This window comes from Sciurus carolinensis, chromosome 11, assembly GCF_902686445.1.
Source record: "Sciurus carolinensis chromosome 11, mSciCar1.2, whole genome shotgun sequence".
NCBI classification, from domain to species: domain Eukaryota; kingdom Metazoa; phylum Chordata; class Mammalia; order Rodentia; family Sciuridae; genus Sciurus; species Sciurus carolinensis.
Genome location: NC_062223.1, coordinates 35,635,932 through 35,653,592, shown reverse-complemented (window position 1 = coordinate 35,653,592; position 17,661 = coordinate 35,635,932). Strand labels below are relative to the sequence as shown.

Sequence of the window (17,661 nt, the reverse complement as noted above, 5' to 3'; positions counted from 1 at the left end):
ATAGATAAAAAATCCAAAAGAGTTTAGTTTGGGGATTGTCAAAAGCTATGAAGTGTTTGAGATGCCACCCTATGTTAAGTCAGCAGGCAGATTGCCATCATTTCATGTTTGCTGACAGAGGACATGAAGTTCTGGGTCAGCAACAAAGGACTTTATCATTCATGGCAATAGCAGTAGCCAGTTTTGCTGGGTACAGTGGTATACGTCTGTAATTCTGGTGACTTGGGAGGCTGAGGCAGGAGGATCACAGTTTGAGGCCAGCCTCAGCAACTAAGCAACACCCTGTCTCAAAATAAAAAATGGAAAGGACTGGGAATATAGCTTAGTTGTAAAGCACCTCTGGGTTCAATTCTCAGTGTGCAGGCACACACACACACACACACACACACACACACACACACACACACTGTACAAGTTCTCCAAACCCAATTCCCACAGGGCAATAAAGAGGACTATATCACAGGAGAATAACACTGAGCTTACGGAAACTAAGTCTTTGCAGTGGGAAGTAATACAGTATTACTGGATGTTCTGGATACTACCTGTGTCTCCCAGGGCTATAAGCACATGAGCCCTTTACTCCAAAGGGAGACACCACATCTGTCTTCCCAGGCTCTTCACAGTACAATATAAGCATTCTTGGGAAAGATAAACTAGGACAAAGGCAACTAATACCTTACTCATAAAAATTTTCCAAAACAGAAGAAACCTATGGAGATTTATCCCCTAAGAGAAATACTTCAGAATATGAAAAGGTATCACACTGTAATCATAACATAAAAAACTAATTTTTATATGTTAGATGATCATTAGTCCCTTGATATTGCTATTACAGTGTTAGATAGAAACCTGTAAAGTTTTAAAATTTAACTTCACACTTTGCTCATTCAAACTACTAGTCAGTATGATATTAATGATGATGAGAAAAGTTAACTTGTAACAAAAATAATAAAACAGCTTTGCACCTCAAGTATAATGTTTCTTAAAACATTAAATGTCATTTTAAAATTTTATCAGGAAAGGAATAAACAGCTACATAAGACCAGAATATTTAAAGGTATTCTAACCCATAAATACACTATACTATAAACAAGGTGCAGTAGCATAAAATAAAATGAGCTACAGATACGCTTCAGAATTAACTTCAGTGCACATTATTATGTATAATAGCTGCTGGAATCTTTAAACAACTCATAATGTATGTTTTACTTCTTTATGTTAATGTGGAAAAATTCAAAATACCATACAATGATTTCTGAAGGCTTACATTGGAGTTCCAAGAAAGTCAACCTGAATTGACATGAGGATAATGATAATGAAGAATTGTTACATGAAACTCGCCAGGTTCAAAAGCACATAAACCTCTTTTCATGGAAAATATTAAAATGCTAATTCCCAAATGACCTAGAAGCAAAACATTACATTTTATATCCCTCAGGGCTTCTTAGAACATAGTAGGCACTCATGAAAGTCTGATCATTGTACTGCGGAACACAGGGCAGGAGTTGAGGCAATGTGGAGAGCACATACTTTTTGTTTTTTATTTAAAGAAATGTCTTCTTTTAACCTTTATTTATTAATTTTTGTGTGGTGCTGAATTTGGAACCCACTGCCTCACACACATTAGGCAAGCACTCTACCACTGAGCCACAACCCCAGCCAAAAAGCACACGTTTTGAAGTCCGACTTAGCCTAATTTGAATCCCAGCACAGTCACTTTATACTTCGATGAACCTGAGCAAATGGCAACTTCTATTAGCATCCGTTTTCTTACCCGAAAAATGAAGATAGTATCTGAATTCTATCTTAAAGCATTGGCACTGGGACTGGCATGCAGTGGGTCTCAGTATTCATCCGTAAAGTTCCAAGGTGTCCATACTTCATATTTAATCATCCTAGCACGTGGGTGAAACAAGCCAGGTCAGTCAGTGTGGCTTTGAATCGCAGCCTATGACATGCCAGTAATCCTGCCCCGCAACTGTGTGTCATTCCCAAAGGATCATGGTTACTTGAACCTTACAGGAGAAAACATTAAATGTGCTGTCCCTTACCTAAATCCAAGGAGAAACACCTATCTTGTGTAAATGGAGCCATTCCATAAAAGAAAGAAGAAGAAAAAAACCCTCTCTCCTGAAAAAAAATAGAAAATATGTTGCATAAACCTTTCCAAAGGAATTTAAAAACAAAAACAGAGTGTGGCTTTCCTAATAGGAAGAATTCTAAGTCAAAAGTTAGCAGAGTAGCTTTGACAGGGCGCGATGGCGGCTGCCAGGTCTGCAGGGGTGCCGGCGACCGGGTCAGAAAAGCAAGAGTTCTACTAACTTCTGAAGAACTTGATCAATCCAAGCTGTATGGTGCAGAGGCAAGCAGAGGAAATCTATGAAAATATCCCAGGATCCTCATCCAAGGGTGAGGGCTGCAGCCTGTACTACACTTGGACAGATGGCTACAGATTTTGCACCTAGTTTCCAAAAGAAATTCCATGAAACAGTGATTGCAGCTTTGTTGCATACCATGGAAAATCAAGGTAATCAGCATGTACAATCTCATGAAGCTTCTGCTCTTATTATTTTTTATTGAAGACCGCCCCAAATCATTGCTAGTTCTCTATTTGGATAATATGGTGAAAAATCTACATTCCATCTTGGTGATTTAACTTCAAGAGTTGATTCGGAATGGAACTAAGTTGGCTTTGGAACAACTTGTGACAATCATTGCCTCAGTTGCAGATACAATAGAAGAAAAATTCATTCCGTATTATGACATGTTTATGCCCTCATTAAAGCATATTGTTGAACTTGCTGTTCAGAAGGAACTTGAGCTTCTGAGAGGAAAAACCATTGAGTGCATTAGTCACGTTGGTCTTGCTGTTGAAAAGGAAAAATTTATGCAAGATGCATCAAATGTGATGCAGCTATTGCTGAAGACACAATCAGACTTGAATAATATGGAAGATGATGACCCTCAGACCTCTTACATGGTTTCAGCTTGGGCTAGAATGTGTAAACTTCTTGGAAAAGATTTCCAACAGTACCTTCCACTACTTATTGAGCCTCTTATTAAGACTGCTTCAGCTAAACCTGATGTCGCTCTCTTAGACACACAAGATGTGGAGAATATGAGTAATGATGATGGATGGCAATTTGTAAATCTTGGAGACCAGCAAAGTTTTGGAATTAAAACTTCAGGACTTGAAGCAAAAGCAACTGCTTGCCAGATGTTGGTTTACTATGCTAAGGAGTTAAGAGAAGGATTTGTGGAATATGCAGAACAGGTTGTGAAATGAGTGATTCCCTTACTGAAATTTTATTTCCATGACAATGTTCGAGTGGCAGCTGCAGAGTCCATGCCATTTCTCCTGGAATGTTCAAGAATTCGTGGCCCAGAGTGTCTTTCACAGATGTGGCAGTTCATATGTGACCCCTTAATTAAAGCTATAGGAACTGAACCAGATACTGCCGTACTCTCAGAAATAATCAATTCTTTTGCGAAGTCCATTGAGGTAATGTGACATGGTTGCCTTAAAGATGAACATTTGGAAGAATTGGGAGGAATACTGAAAGCAAAACTTGAAGGACATTTTAAAAACCAAGAATTACGACAGGTTAAAAGACAAGAAGAAAACTATGATCAATAGGTTGAGATGTCTCTCCAAGATGAGGATGAATGTGATGTTTATATTCTGACCAAAGTATCAGATATTTTGCACTCATTATTTAGTACTTATAAGGAAAAGATTTTACCATGGTTTGAACAGCTGCTTCCCTTAATTGTAAATCTAATATGTTCAAGTAGACCATGGCCAGACAGACAGTGGGGATTATGCATATTTGATGATATCATAGAGCACTGCAGCCCAACCTCATTTAAATATGTGGAATATTTTTGGTGGCCAATGCTACTAAATATGCGAGATAACAACCCTGAAGTCAGGTAAGCTGCTGCATATGGTCTCAGCATTACGGCACAGTTTGGTGGAGATGATTATCGTTCTTTATGTTCAGAAGCCGTTCCACTACTGGTAAAAGTTGTTAAGTGTGCAAATTCCAAAACTAAAAAAAATGTCATTGCTACAGAGAACTGTATCTCAGCAATAGGGAAGATTTTGAAGTTTAAGCCTAACTGTGTAAATGTAGATGAAGTTCTTCCACATTGGTTCTCATGGCTTCTACTGCATGAAGATAAAGAGCAAGCTATTCAGACTTTGAGTTTTCTCTGTGACTTAATTGAAAGTAACCACCCAGTTGTAATTGGTCCAAATAATTCTAATCTCCCCAAAATAATCAGTATTATTTATCAGTACGTGTGTATTATAAGAAAACAGTTGTATAAATTTAGGGTTAATTATATGAATTGAAATGTTGCAGAAGGAAAAATTAATGAGACTATTAACTATGAAGATCCTTGTGCCAAACGCTTGGCTAATGTTGTTCATCAGGTACAAACATCTGAAGAATTATGGTTGGAATGTATATCCCAACTTGATGATGAACAGCAGGAAGCCTTACAGGAATTGCTAAATTTTGCTTGAAGCACTTGAATTTCACTTGAGTATCATCTATCATAAAAGTAACTACAAATAAATGTTATCAGTGGATTCCATTATAAAATGAGAGAACTCTTCCCTCCCTGCTAAGCAGTTTATTTCTTCCCCATGTTTCTCCAGGATTGGTCCATGTTATAGCCTTCTGTTCACCTTGCATGTTTTATCTCTTAAACATAGACCTTGGTGATAACCTACACTTCCAGTTGTCTTAGATGTTTTTCACCTTTTCCCTATTTGGTGTGAAGTACAGATTGTTGCTATTTGTCTGAACTATTGATGCTGGGTAATTAGTATACTTGGTACCAAGGTGTGATGCTGATTGTCACAAGATGCTAAGAGCTTACAAAGATAAGATAGGAAAGTGTCCAGGACAAACATCTTTGGAATCGAGGGTGATGGATATAGTGGTGGGCTTATTCCTCTTGATAATACTCCTGGGTTTTATGGTAATGGTAGTTTGCTGGAACTAAGCAAGATTTTTTAAGATATTGCAGTGGGTGTGGGAGTTTTCTCTATAGTGAATGTAAACTTTTTTATAATGTACTCTTGAGAATTGGGTAGGACATACCAATATTGTAGTTCCCAAGGTGTCCTACTGAGAGTTATGAGAACTTTTAAGTCTCCTTAATCAACCTGGTCTGCATTTTTAAAAGTTATCTGGAACTCCAAGAATCATGGTTACACAAAAGGGAGTCCTGCTACATCTAACATTGGTAGCATGTAACACTCTACTAGTGTTTGACAAAAAGTAAGTAATCAATATTTGAGGGAGTCGGTCAGTGTTATGTGTTTCAGTAGAGTATTGCTTTGTGTATGTATGACATTTCCCGCCCTGCGAAGCAGCTCAATAAGCCTGGATCCAGAATGGACTTAAATAGGTTTCTATTTCAAAGATCCCTAATAGATTCTTTTCATAGCACTGAAGGATGTTCTGTTGTGAAAGCAAAACAACTTAATTTTATCTTTAAACATTGAAAACAGCTTTGAGACTAGTCATTTATCAGTATGTGTGTATTATAAGAAAACAGTTGTATAAATTTAGGGTTAATTATATGAATCGAAATGTTGAGCTTTGTGTAGGGTAGAAAAAAGCTTTCTATTTGACAAATTTTCAATCCAAAACTTAAAAACAAATATATCTATTATGATTTCCTGGGGCTATTGTGAGTACTGTGTATGTAAAGTGTTTAGCAAATATTTAGGACCTAGTAAATGCTCAATAAATCATCATTGTTACTGCAAAAAAAAAAAAAAAAAGCACAGGTGAGTTTTAGTTCTATACACTTTCCTAACTGGGAAAAACCACATAGTTTCTGCTTTCTGAGCCTCAGTTCATCTTTCAAAGGGTTTCACTCTAATGTTTGTAGAATTTTTGTGTCAGGCTCATATGTTTTTTAAATGGCTCAGGCACAATCCCTGCCCAAAATTAGTATTAGTTCCCATTTCCATCTGTAGACGTTGTGCCTTCTACCTCATGGTTTTCCTAGATTTATTTACACACACACACGTGCGCGCGTGCGCAAGCGAACGACCAAGCGAGCGAGAGACCATGTACCTAATATCTTCCGTTTTGCTCTAAGAGAGAAATGAGGATTGTTCCAAGTCAGTCATGACCATTCCTTTCCCCTTTGCCATACAGTCTCTTTTCCAGCCTCCCTTGCAACTGGAAATGGTCATATGGCTCAGTTCTGGGCAAAAAGGCATAAGGAAACATGTAATGGGATTCGGGAACAAATTCCTTTCAATATTAAAAGGAGATTCTTTCCCCCCATGCTGCTTCCCTTCCTGCAGGTTGCTAGGGCCACAGTGCCTGGAACTGTGGCAGCTATCTTGTAACCACAAAGGTTACAAACACAAGGAAGATCATCAAACCACTTACGGTGATGGAAAACCACAGATCCTTAATATTATTATCGAGCCACTGACTATTATCTCAGAAGTTTTTACCATATAATACACATGTCATTATGGTTTAAGCTACTGTTACTTAGGTATGTATTACCCTCAGCCAATTCTATTCCTGACTTACACACTGCACTCATGGGAGTTTTCCATCTGGTAGAGGAGGCGGAGAAGTGCTGTAGAGTTAACTAATTACTATAATAGAGGAGCAGATAATTATTTCTGTTTTATCTAGCTGACAGGTTGCTGCAAAGATGAAGGAGAAAACAGACATGAAATTGCCACTGGAAAAAAAGCATGCAGTTGAATATAAGAGGTCGTACTGGTATTAAAATATGAATTGTATCAAATGTCCAGAAGTACCAGAATCCCTAAAGAGGAAGGTGCATTAATGATGATCACAACTAACTCCCACTGGGTGCTTCCTTTTGCCTGGCCCCTATTCTAAGATCTTTTCATCTATTAACTCATTTATACTTTCAAACATCCCCTGAAGTCAGCTGCATAGTTATCCCCATTTTACTCTTAGAAGAAAGTGAATAGTTGACAGCAAAAGTTGCAGACAGTAAAGCAACTGGTATTTGAATCAGGCAGTCTTATGCCAGAATTTTTAGTCTCAGAAAACTATGCTACATTCTGCCAAGCTGTTAAAAAATTGTTTGCCCTACTTATTGAAGAAAAGAACAAGAATTAACTTCAGGATTATAAGACTCTCCAAGTCTTCCAAGAGGTAGTTAATTTTAAAACATCATAGGCTCCATTATGTGATGATAAAAATTGTTCTGGATTAAATGGTAACGAGTAAGTCATTCTGCCTTTTATTAAGCAGGGAAGAATCTACATTCGGCACACTTCATAATGGAATAATTAAGCACAAGAGAGCGAAGTTGATAAGCATAAACCCAGTATCCCGCCCTCAGTAGATCATCTATGCAAAGTTTGTATCTGTTCTAGAAGTCACTGGCATCAAGAGCCATCATACGAGCTGCACCAGCCGCACAGTCCTGGGGACTTCACACACATTGACTTATGAGAACAGCACCCTAAGGAGTGGTCCAGTGTGACAGTCTCCTCCTGGTTCCTTTCCTCTGTGCCACTGACCTCCTTCGCTCATCATGAGATCCTCCCACCCACTTTTCTTTCTTTTTCCTCTCTACTTCCATTCATGAGAGAAAACATACAACCCCGACTTTCTGAGTTTGGCTTGTTTCGCTTAACATGGACATTCCCATGTTCCATCTATTTTCCAGCAAATGACATAATTTCATTTTTCTTTATGACTGAATAAAACACTGTTGTGTATATAGATCATATTTTCTTTATCCACTAAGCTGATGATGGATAACTAGGCTGGTTCCATAGTTTGGCCATTGTAATTACACTGTTATAACCAAGGATATGCATGTATCACTATATTATGACGACTTTAATTCTTTAGGCTAAATACCAAAGAGGAGTATAGCTGGGTCACACGGTGGTTCTATGCCTAATCTTTTGAGAAACCTCCATATGGATTTCCATAGAGATCGTACTAATTTACAATCCTACCAATGGCATAGAAATGTTCCTTTTTCTCCCCATCCTCTCCAGCATTTTTATTGTGTATATTTCTGATGACTTCCCTTCTGACTGGAGTGAGATGAAGTCTCAGTATAGTTTTTTTTTTTTTTATCATTACCCTATTTGCTAAAGACGTTGAACATTTTTCATACATTTGTTGACCATTTGTATTTCTTCTTTTGAAAGTATCTTTTTAGTTCGTTTTCCCACTTATTAATTGGGGCATGGGTGGGGTTATGTTGTGTTTTTGAGTTTTTACATATTCTGAATATTAATCCTCTGTCAGAAGACTGGCATTCTGCAGGTTCTCTTTTCATATTTTTGTTTGTTGTGCAGAAGTTTTTTAACTTGATGCTGTCCCATTTATTAACTCCTAGCGTCATTTACTGAGCTTTAGGGGCTAAACTGAGGACATCATTGCCTGTGTCTACATGTTAGAGTGTTCACCCTATGTTTTTTTCTAAGAGTTGCATAGTTTCTGGTCTAATTCTGAGGTCTTTGATCCACTTTGAGTTAACTTTTTTTTTTTGGGGGGGGTGCTGGGATCGAACTCAGGGCCTTGTGCTTATAAGGCAAGCACTCTACCAACTGAGCTATCTCCCCAACCCCTTGAGTTGACTTTTGTGCAGAGTGAGAGATAGGGTCTAGCTCTATTCTTCTACATATGGATAACCAGTTTTATCAGCCCCATTTGTTTAAAAACTATCTTTTCTCCAATGTATGTTTTTAGTACCCTTGACAAGAATCAGATGGCTAAATGTGTGGGTTTGCCTCTGTTCCTTCTATTCTGTACCATTGGACTATGCATCTGTTTCAATGCCAAATCCATGCAGTTTTTGTTACTATATCTTTGTAATGTAATTTGAAATTGTATTGTGATGCTTCCAGTATTGCTGTTTGAGCTTAGATTTGTTTTGACTATTCTGGGTCTTTTAGTCTTTAAAATGAATTTTAGGACTGTTTTGTCTAATTCTGTTAAGAATATCATTGGGTGTTTTGATGGGGATTGAATTGAATCTATATAGAAATTTTGGTAGTATGGACATTTTAACAATATTAATTCTGCCTATCCATGAACCTGGAAGATCTTTCCATCTTCTGTGGTCTTCTTCAATTTCTTCTTCAATGTTCTGTAGTTTCGTTATAGAGGTCTTTCACCTCCTTTGTTAGATTTATTCCTATGTATGTTTTTAGTTTTTGATTTTATTTTGAGGTTATTGTAATGGATTTTTTGAGGCTACTGTGATTATTTTCCTAATTTATTTCTCAGCAGATTCATTATTTGTATATAGGAAAGCTACCAATTTTTGTATGTTGATTTCTTGTAACCAGCTACTTTGCTGAATTTATTTATTGTCTTTAGCAGTCTTTTGGTGGATCACCTAAATATAGAAACATTCACATTCTTCAGCAACAATTTGATTTATTCCTTTCCTACTTCTATCCCTTTTATTTCCTTCTCTTGCCTAATTGATTTGACTAGAATATCGAGTACTATATTGAACATGAGTGGTGACACTAGACATTCTTGTCTTGTTTCAGATCTTAAAGGAAATGCTTTCAGTTTTTCCCCACTAAGTATGATGGTGGCTTTGGATTTGTCATTTACAGCCTTTTTCTCACTTTTTTATGAAATCTGTCTCTTTAAGAATTGGACTAAAGTTCCTCTTTGGTGACATTATTATCTGGACTCAAGCCTCTCCCCTACCCCAGCAGAACCATTCAAATACTCATTTAGAATCTCAAGATTATTCTGGTTTCTTAGCAAGTCAAGACAAGTTCAAAAAGCTTCTCAAAAATGTAACCACAGAAGGAAGAGCTTTGAATCAGTCAATAAGTGTGGCATGTTAATTGCCGGGTATTTTGTTTTATTAAATGTTTACTGTGTTGCCGGGTATTTTGTTTTATTAAATGTTTACTGTGTAATAGGTTCTGTATGGAGTGGTTTGCCTTTTATGATTTCATTCAATCCTTTCTAAATAAGATTGCACATTACACAGATGGGAAAATTTGAAGCTCAAAGGAGCAAAAAATAGGTAGGAGGAAGATCAGTAGTGAACAGGAAGAGAAAAGGGAGGAAGCAGAGGAGGGCAAGGGCAAGCGGAGCAAAGTGTATGCCATGCACATGTGATGATATAAAAACAAACCCCGATGTCATGTGTAGCTATAACGTATTAATAAAAATACTTTTTAAAGGAAATAGCAAATTTCAGTCCATACTGTGGATGCTCTATCCTTTCTTTCATCTTAACAGAGCATTATATTTGTTCAGGTGACCACCCTGCTCAAAATAATAAGTGTGATTCTTTCCCCCAAATTCTAAAGTATACCTTTTCTAGTAAAAATAATCACAGCATTCTTGTTCCCCAATCATGATTTGCTTAGAAATAGGCATGCGAGTTTATTCTGGTCAGTGCAAAGTGAGGGGAAGTTTGCCTGTAGAAAAAGTGTAATCGCTCTCACGGAAATTGTACCAAAAAAACTGGTTCTTCTTCTTCCTCTGGATTGTTCATGCCTGGATGTGGTACCTAGACTGGCTGACGCCATCTTTCTACCAACTTGAATATTAAGCCAACACCTGAGATGGACAGAACTAAGAGGATTACAAGAGAGGTGGACCAAGAGCCCTGACACACTCAGCTTGCAGCCTGTTGTGCCCCAGTATTTATTGATGTGTGAGATAATAAATATTTTTATCCTTAAATTTAATCTAAGTTGGTTTTCTTCTAAGTATGTTTGACAAAACTAATGGTAGATCTGGGATTTGAACCCAGGTACATCTATTCTAATGCTGGAGCCCTTAACCACAACACTATGACTCCTGGCAGTACTATACACCTCTGAATGTCAGAGGGAGGGCACAGCATCTCCTCACATCACCCCAACATGCCCCCCACACACACACACACACAATCTGCCCAAGTCTGTGAAACTCAGTCCTTAACTTGCCTCATTCAGCATTCCTATTACTAACTTGAGCTCATCCAGAAACTAGATTATTAGTAGCGACAGAAATTGAATGTAAATGTCATAACCAGGCTCAGTTCAAGCTGCAAGCCCCATCTCAACTCCCAGTCACTGGAAAGACTGTTTCTTACCACCATCTCCATCAATATTGGCACCAACAACCAGAAAGGCCATTCAGTCTCAATTAGACTCACATTGTTAAAAATACATGGATGTCATTTAGTTTGTTATTTAAATGACTCAATATTTTCTACTTGGTCTCTTAACCTAGCTAATCTAGGGCTTCTTTTCAAATAAAGTGTCTTTCTCTGCTAGTATATGTTTTCTTTAGAAAATCCAAATCTTAGAGATCCATCATTTGAAATGATGTCAGGAAAACAAATGCACAATTTTTAAAAAATCTAGAAATCTAGATTTCTAGAAGGAAACTAGTATTAATTCAGTAGACCAGTATTAATTGAGCAGGTACATGATCTTTTTTTTTTTTTTTCATTTTTGTAGTACTAAGGACTGAACCCAGGGCCTCAAGCATGCTAGGTACTAGTGACCTACATACACCCCAACTCTTTTTAAATTTTATTTTTGGATAAGGCTTCACTTAGTTGCCCAAGCTGGCCTTGAACTTGTGATCCTCCTGCCTCAACCTTAGTAACTGTGAATACAGGCATGCACCACCATGCCTGCATGGCTGTTCTATAATCTCACATTATCCTCAGAATAACCCTGCAATCCCAGCGACTCAGGAGCCTGAGGCAGGAGAATTGCAAGTTCAAGGCCAGTCTCACCACCTTAGCAAGACCATGTCCCAAAATAAAAAATGCAAAGGACTGGGGATGTTGCTCAGTGGTAAAACACCCCTGAGTTCAATCCTCAGTGCCAAAAGGAAAAAAAAATAGCCCTGTGATATGGGAATTGCTGTTCTCTCAACTGACAGGTGAGCAGGAGAAATTAAATTTAAGTAACTTCCTTTAGATGACATAGCTAGTAAACTAGAGAACCAGAATTGGAAACCATATCCAACAGAGACTGATCTCTGCAGAGGAGAAGGCCATCCACCACAGCATACTTTCCTAATTAAATAAGTACACTTGTTGGGTCTTGCTCCAGTCTTTGATGTAATTTTGTCCAAAGATGGTGCCCGTTCTCTCCCTGCCAGACACATTGCACATTGTGTGAGGGGGAAGCATAATAAGAAATTAGATGTGACTATTTCAAAAGATTTAATAATAGTCATGACTGCAGAGAAAGAAGTAATCTGAGTCATTCCCTACCTTAAAGAAAGCATGGGTCAGGAAATAGCTAAGGTTAAACTAAGTCTGGGGCTCATCATAATTCAGCACCATGGGCAGCGAAAGAGGGGCAATAAAACTGAAATATGAGACAGACAAGAGATAAAAGGAGAAGAAAGAAAATGCTTAACTCCCAGGTCCCTCCAAAGGAATTTCAAACTGTCGAGAGTTTTATTCACCCTTTCATTCAGGGCTATTTATCTTCCTTATGCCATGTAAGCTCCTTCCTGCAGAAAAGCCATTCTTCCTCATACCTGACAGTGAAAACTACTTCCTCCAAGAGACCCAAACTAGTTTGTTTAACTTCTATAGTGGTTTTACTGGCGCAGGTGTCAACCATTTCTCTGAGAAGCTTTTTGAGGAGCATGAAGTGGGGGCCAACCACTTTCTCCTGGAAGAGGAAGCAGCACCTATGACCAGAAAGATGTAGCACCAGACTCATCTGCATTTCAGCTATGCAAACAAAGATGATTTTCAGGGAGTACCTCAAACCCGTGAAGTGGAGGCTCTTATGAAGAGCTCATTCTAACTCAAGATTCTTCATGAAATTATAGAAATAACCCTGGAGTAATCATGAGTCCTGAGGAAGGGGTGTTGGAAACAAAACCAGGGTAAACCAGGATGCATTACAAAGACAGGCAGCGATGGAGGTTGCCTAGGAACACACATTGAAGGCAAACATGACCATAACAGAATCCTGTATGCTTTGAATTCATTGAGTGTTTCATAAATGCAATTTGGTCTACTATTAAACCAAGCTGTACATTCACAAGAATATATCCAAACCTATCATAAAGAGTTTCTCTAGCGCTCACATGCTAATGGACCCCCAGCTCCACCAGGTCCAGACCACTCTCTGGTTTTCACTGGATCAACCTGCCCTGCGCTTTTATTGTTCCTTGAGAAAGTGAACTTTATAGAGCAAGGATACCACTAATTTCACATCCCTAACAAGCATGCAAACAAAATTTAGAATCCAAGTTTCAAGTTCCCCAAAACTAGAGATAATCATTTGGGTTTTAGTAAAAACCAAGAACTACTTTGATATTCTTTTTCAAAGAAAATGTTCTCTCTGTCTCAGAAGTTGTTCTCAGTGAAATAGAAGGTTACACCAAAAGCACTGCAGAAGAGATATCTATCCAAGCTATCAGATCAGCCAAACCAAGTACAGTGGTTAAACATGGGTAACAGACATCATAGGCTGGCTTACATCCTCACCCGCAAGAGCAAATCTCAAACCAACTTATGTATGTTGAGAGAATATGTACTCAAAAGTATTCTACTGAAAGTGTTCAGAAGTCAACTCAGTTCAGGAATCCTAGGTCAAAGAAAGAAAAAAACTAATTTTTTACTCAAGCACTTAGAGAATCTAACCTGTTCATACACATTGTGGATTTCAAAGAATGGTGATATATTATGCAGAAGTTTTCAAATAAACTTCTCTGTTTAGAAATTCAGTTAACATGTAGCAACTTTTCAAATGAATTTCCTAGGAAATGAGTGTACTTGATCCAAGGAGAATATTGCCATCTTGAAGCTTGCACTTAACTATAGATGTAATAACAGATGATGAGAGACATCTTCACTCTAAAAAAAAAAAAAAAAAAAAAACAGTAACAACAACAAAAAAAGGAACAAGACAGAATCTAAGAGGCTTTTCATACCTATAATTTTCATGACTGATAATATTTGTTGATGTGTTGAGTGGAGATAGGATAATATTTGAACAGAAGCTAGTTCAACCGAAAGAAAGATTTCAAAAACTAAAACTGTAATTTAAAATTATCTGAGATTGACTAAAAGGTGTAGAAAATTACAGTCCTTGACACAGATGAGGAATTGGGTTTGTTTTTGGAAAACTCACTAGCCAAAGGCTTCATTGAAGGATATTGCTGCATACAGTTCAAGGATTAGACAGAATAGATGATTTATTGTAAAGTTATTTTAGGCAACTTATCCCTTACTAGAGGCTAACTAAAACACAGACATGCCTTAAAATCCTACTTCTCTTCCCAGAAATTTTAAAATTCGGCTTCCAAATTGTAGTTTTAAGCCTGGCTGACACAGTACCAGTGGGAATGACCAACTGCTATGGTTTCAATATGTCTCACAAAAGTTCTAGGTTGGAAACTTCATCCTCAGATTTACATGTCAATGGTATCTCCAAGTGGTGCCTTTGAGAGCTAATTAGAATCAGATGAATCATAGGGTGGGACCCTTATGCTGATCCATACTAGTGACTTCACACGCCAGAGCTCTGCTCTGGACTCCTCAGGCTTCAGGGCCATGAACCAAATAAACTTCTATTGTTTATAAATTACTCCATCTGAGGTTTCCTGTTATGGTGACAGAAAATGGACCAAGACAACAACTTTGTGGAAATTTGGTAGCACTATTAACAGAAATCAACTGGATATTCAGACAGTAACACATGAATTACCATTTAAAATAAAAATAAAGAACCAAATTAAAGAACAAATATATATGCTTGTCACTCCTGTAAATATACATCTCTAGCATATCCATGCTATTAATAACAAAAATTAGAAGGAATTAAAATTTTCCCTCAAAGCCAATTTGGATCAAGTCATACAACAGATACAAATCTTCTCCTAATCCAAATGAAACATTAAATTGCTCTTCAATGATAATCCCCTCGTAGAAGTGGATCATTTATAACTCAGCTTCTTTCTAATATTTCTCCTCTTTACTAAATCCAAATTCCTCTTTGAAAAGATGGTAATTCTGGCATTGATTGCCAAAGAAGTTTTGAACACTTTTAGTATTTATAAAGTGACAGTTAGGTGTCTAATGCCTTCCGACCTGTAACAGCCTTTGGGAACATTCCATGATCTCCTTCTGGTTATGCCCAGAATGGAAAGGTCAAGGGACAGGAAATGAGTTGGTGGGCTTGGGTCCCATCCCTAATGACAATCATGCTATCAAACACATATGGGTCTCTTCACATTTCATTCTTCAAACATAATTAATGATTGACATTAATTTCTTCCTCTTGGAAAGAAACATTATGTTTCACTTCTGTTTTCAAAATATTTCTGCCTCCCTAGATATTGTCTTCTGTCTAGTCTACAAGCAGCAGAAAGGCAGTTTTATGGCTGTACTCTCTACCCATTTCTAGATATCTAGGTCTCCAAATCAAAACTGTAACATACTCTGGGAGCATACCCTACTCAACAGCGTGGATGTAATACGTCATAACTATTTTTAGCATTACCTAGCACAGTGCCTAGCACAATATAAGTATTCATTAAATATTTGTGGAGTGAGTGATAATACCAGAAATGGGTTACAAAGAGTAACTTGAATGGCAACATTCCTTCTTTCATTCACTCGCTTAAGAAATACTTAGTAATGGTACTGTGCCAAGCACTAGAAATACAGCAGTAAACAAAATATAGTCTCTACCTGCAGTTTTCAAAGAATTGAAACAGACCAATATGAAGACAGGATAAGGAGATGGAAATGGTAATTACCCTAATTGGATCATCACACAATGTATTCATGTTTCAAATATCGCACTCTACCCCATGAATATGTACAATTATTACATGTGAGTTAACAACCAGAAGAATGAGAACTTATAACCCATTCATGTATGATGTGTCAAAATGCCTTCTACTGTCACATATAGCTAATCAGAACAAATAAAAAAATAAGTAATGAATGAATTAACCACGAGAATAAAGGTGAACTGTGTTCCAAGCAAACATGAACAGGTGCAAATGCTACTATATTAAAACATGATGCCCATTTCTGCATTTGAATATAATCATGCCTTGATGTGTCCTACAAAGAAATATCTAACAAAGAAAATACATAAATGTCTGAACCACAGACAACAGAGACGTACACAAGGTCCATATTCTCCCAGAGCCTTATAGACCATGTTGCCACTCTGGGTCATCTTACTGAGGATAAAGGAAATCCATCAAGCAGTTTAAAAAAGGAAAAAGAACATGATACAATTTGTACTTTTAAAAGGTTCCTCCGACTCATTGTGAAAAAACTGAAAAAAAAAAAAAACTCGTTGTGGAAGGCAAGAAAAAAAGTGCAAGTTTCCAGTTATTACTAAATTTTCCCCAGAAGATGGACTCAGAAAGTTCTATGGCATAACTGACATGTTCTTAGCAAGTCCATGGGGTGAGTTTACAGAGGTGATTATCTTGCCTGGAAACCTCCTGCTCTGTCGTGTCTATAATCGTTTTAAACACAAAAAGACCTTCCATCCCTAGTAATAAGGGAAATACAAATCAAAACTACCCTAAGATTCCATCTCACCCCAATTAGAATGGCGATTATCAAGAATACAAGCAACAATAGGTGTTGGCGAGGATGTGGGGAGAAAGGAACACTCATACATTGCTGGTGGGGTTGCAAATTAGTGCAGCCACTCTGGAAAGCAGTGTGGAGGTTCCTCAGAAAGCTTGGAATGGAACCACCATTTGACCCAGCTATCCCACTCCTTGGCCTACACCCAAAGGACTTAAAATCAGCATACTACAGAGATACAGCCACATCAATGTTCATTGCTGCTCAATTCACCATAGCAGATCATGGAACCAACCTAGATGCCCTTCAGTTGATGAATGGATAAAGAAACTGTGGCATATATATACAATGGAATATTACTCCACAATGAAGAATGATAAAATTATGGCATTTGCAGGCAAATGGATGAAATTGGAGAATATCATGCTAAGTGAGATAAGCCAATCTCAAAAAACTAAAGGACGAATGATCTCGCTGAAAAGCGGATGAGGACATATAATGGGGGGGTGGGAGGGGTTAGCATTAGGTTTAGGGTTAGGTTTAGGGTTAGGGATAAGGAGAGCGGTAAGAATGAAGGAAAGAAGGACTGTATAGAGGGAAAAGAGGGGTGGGAGGGGTGGGGGGAAGGGAAAAAAATAATCAAACATCATTGCCCTATGTAAACGTATGATTACACAAATGGTATGCCTTGACTCCATGAACAAATAGAGAAACAACATGTATCCCATTTGTATATAATAATAAAAAAGAAAGAAAGAAAGAAAGAAAACAATTCAAATTCCATCACGCCTTGGTGAGAGAGCTTCACAAAGGAGAGGGACAACAACAGGGACAGGTGAAAGGTTCCCCAGGTAGGGAAAGGTGAGTGAGCAGAAGGGTTGAAGCATATTCATCCGCCTCCCAGTTTTACCTGAGACCCACCTAGTGCTTTGAACCAAATTCACTTCCTTACCTTGGAAGAGGATGTTGCCTGCGTGGTCTGAGAACAAAATCAAGGCACCTTCATCTGCCGAAACCCTCATCTTTCGAAGACTCAGAGTGTTTTCTCTGATCCCATTTCTGTTTGCTTCCTTTTATGAATCGAGACACTTGCGCTGCTTCTGAAAT

At 37.8% G+C, this 17,661-nt stretch overlaps 1 pseudogene; it reads left to right on the top strand.

Annotated features, from left to right (window-relative positions):
- The first annotated feature begins 2,258 nt into the window (after positions 1–2,258).
- On the top strand, positions 2,259–2,465 carry LOC124960457 (ran-binding protein 6-like; annotated as a pseudogene).
- Positions 2,466–17,661: the final 15,196 nt, after the last annotated feature.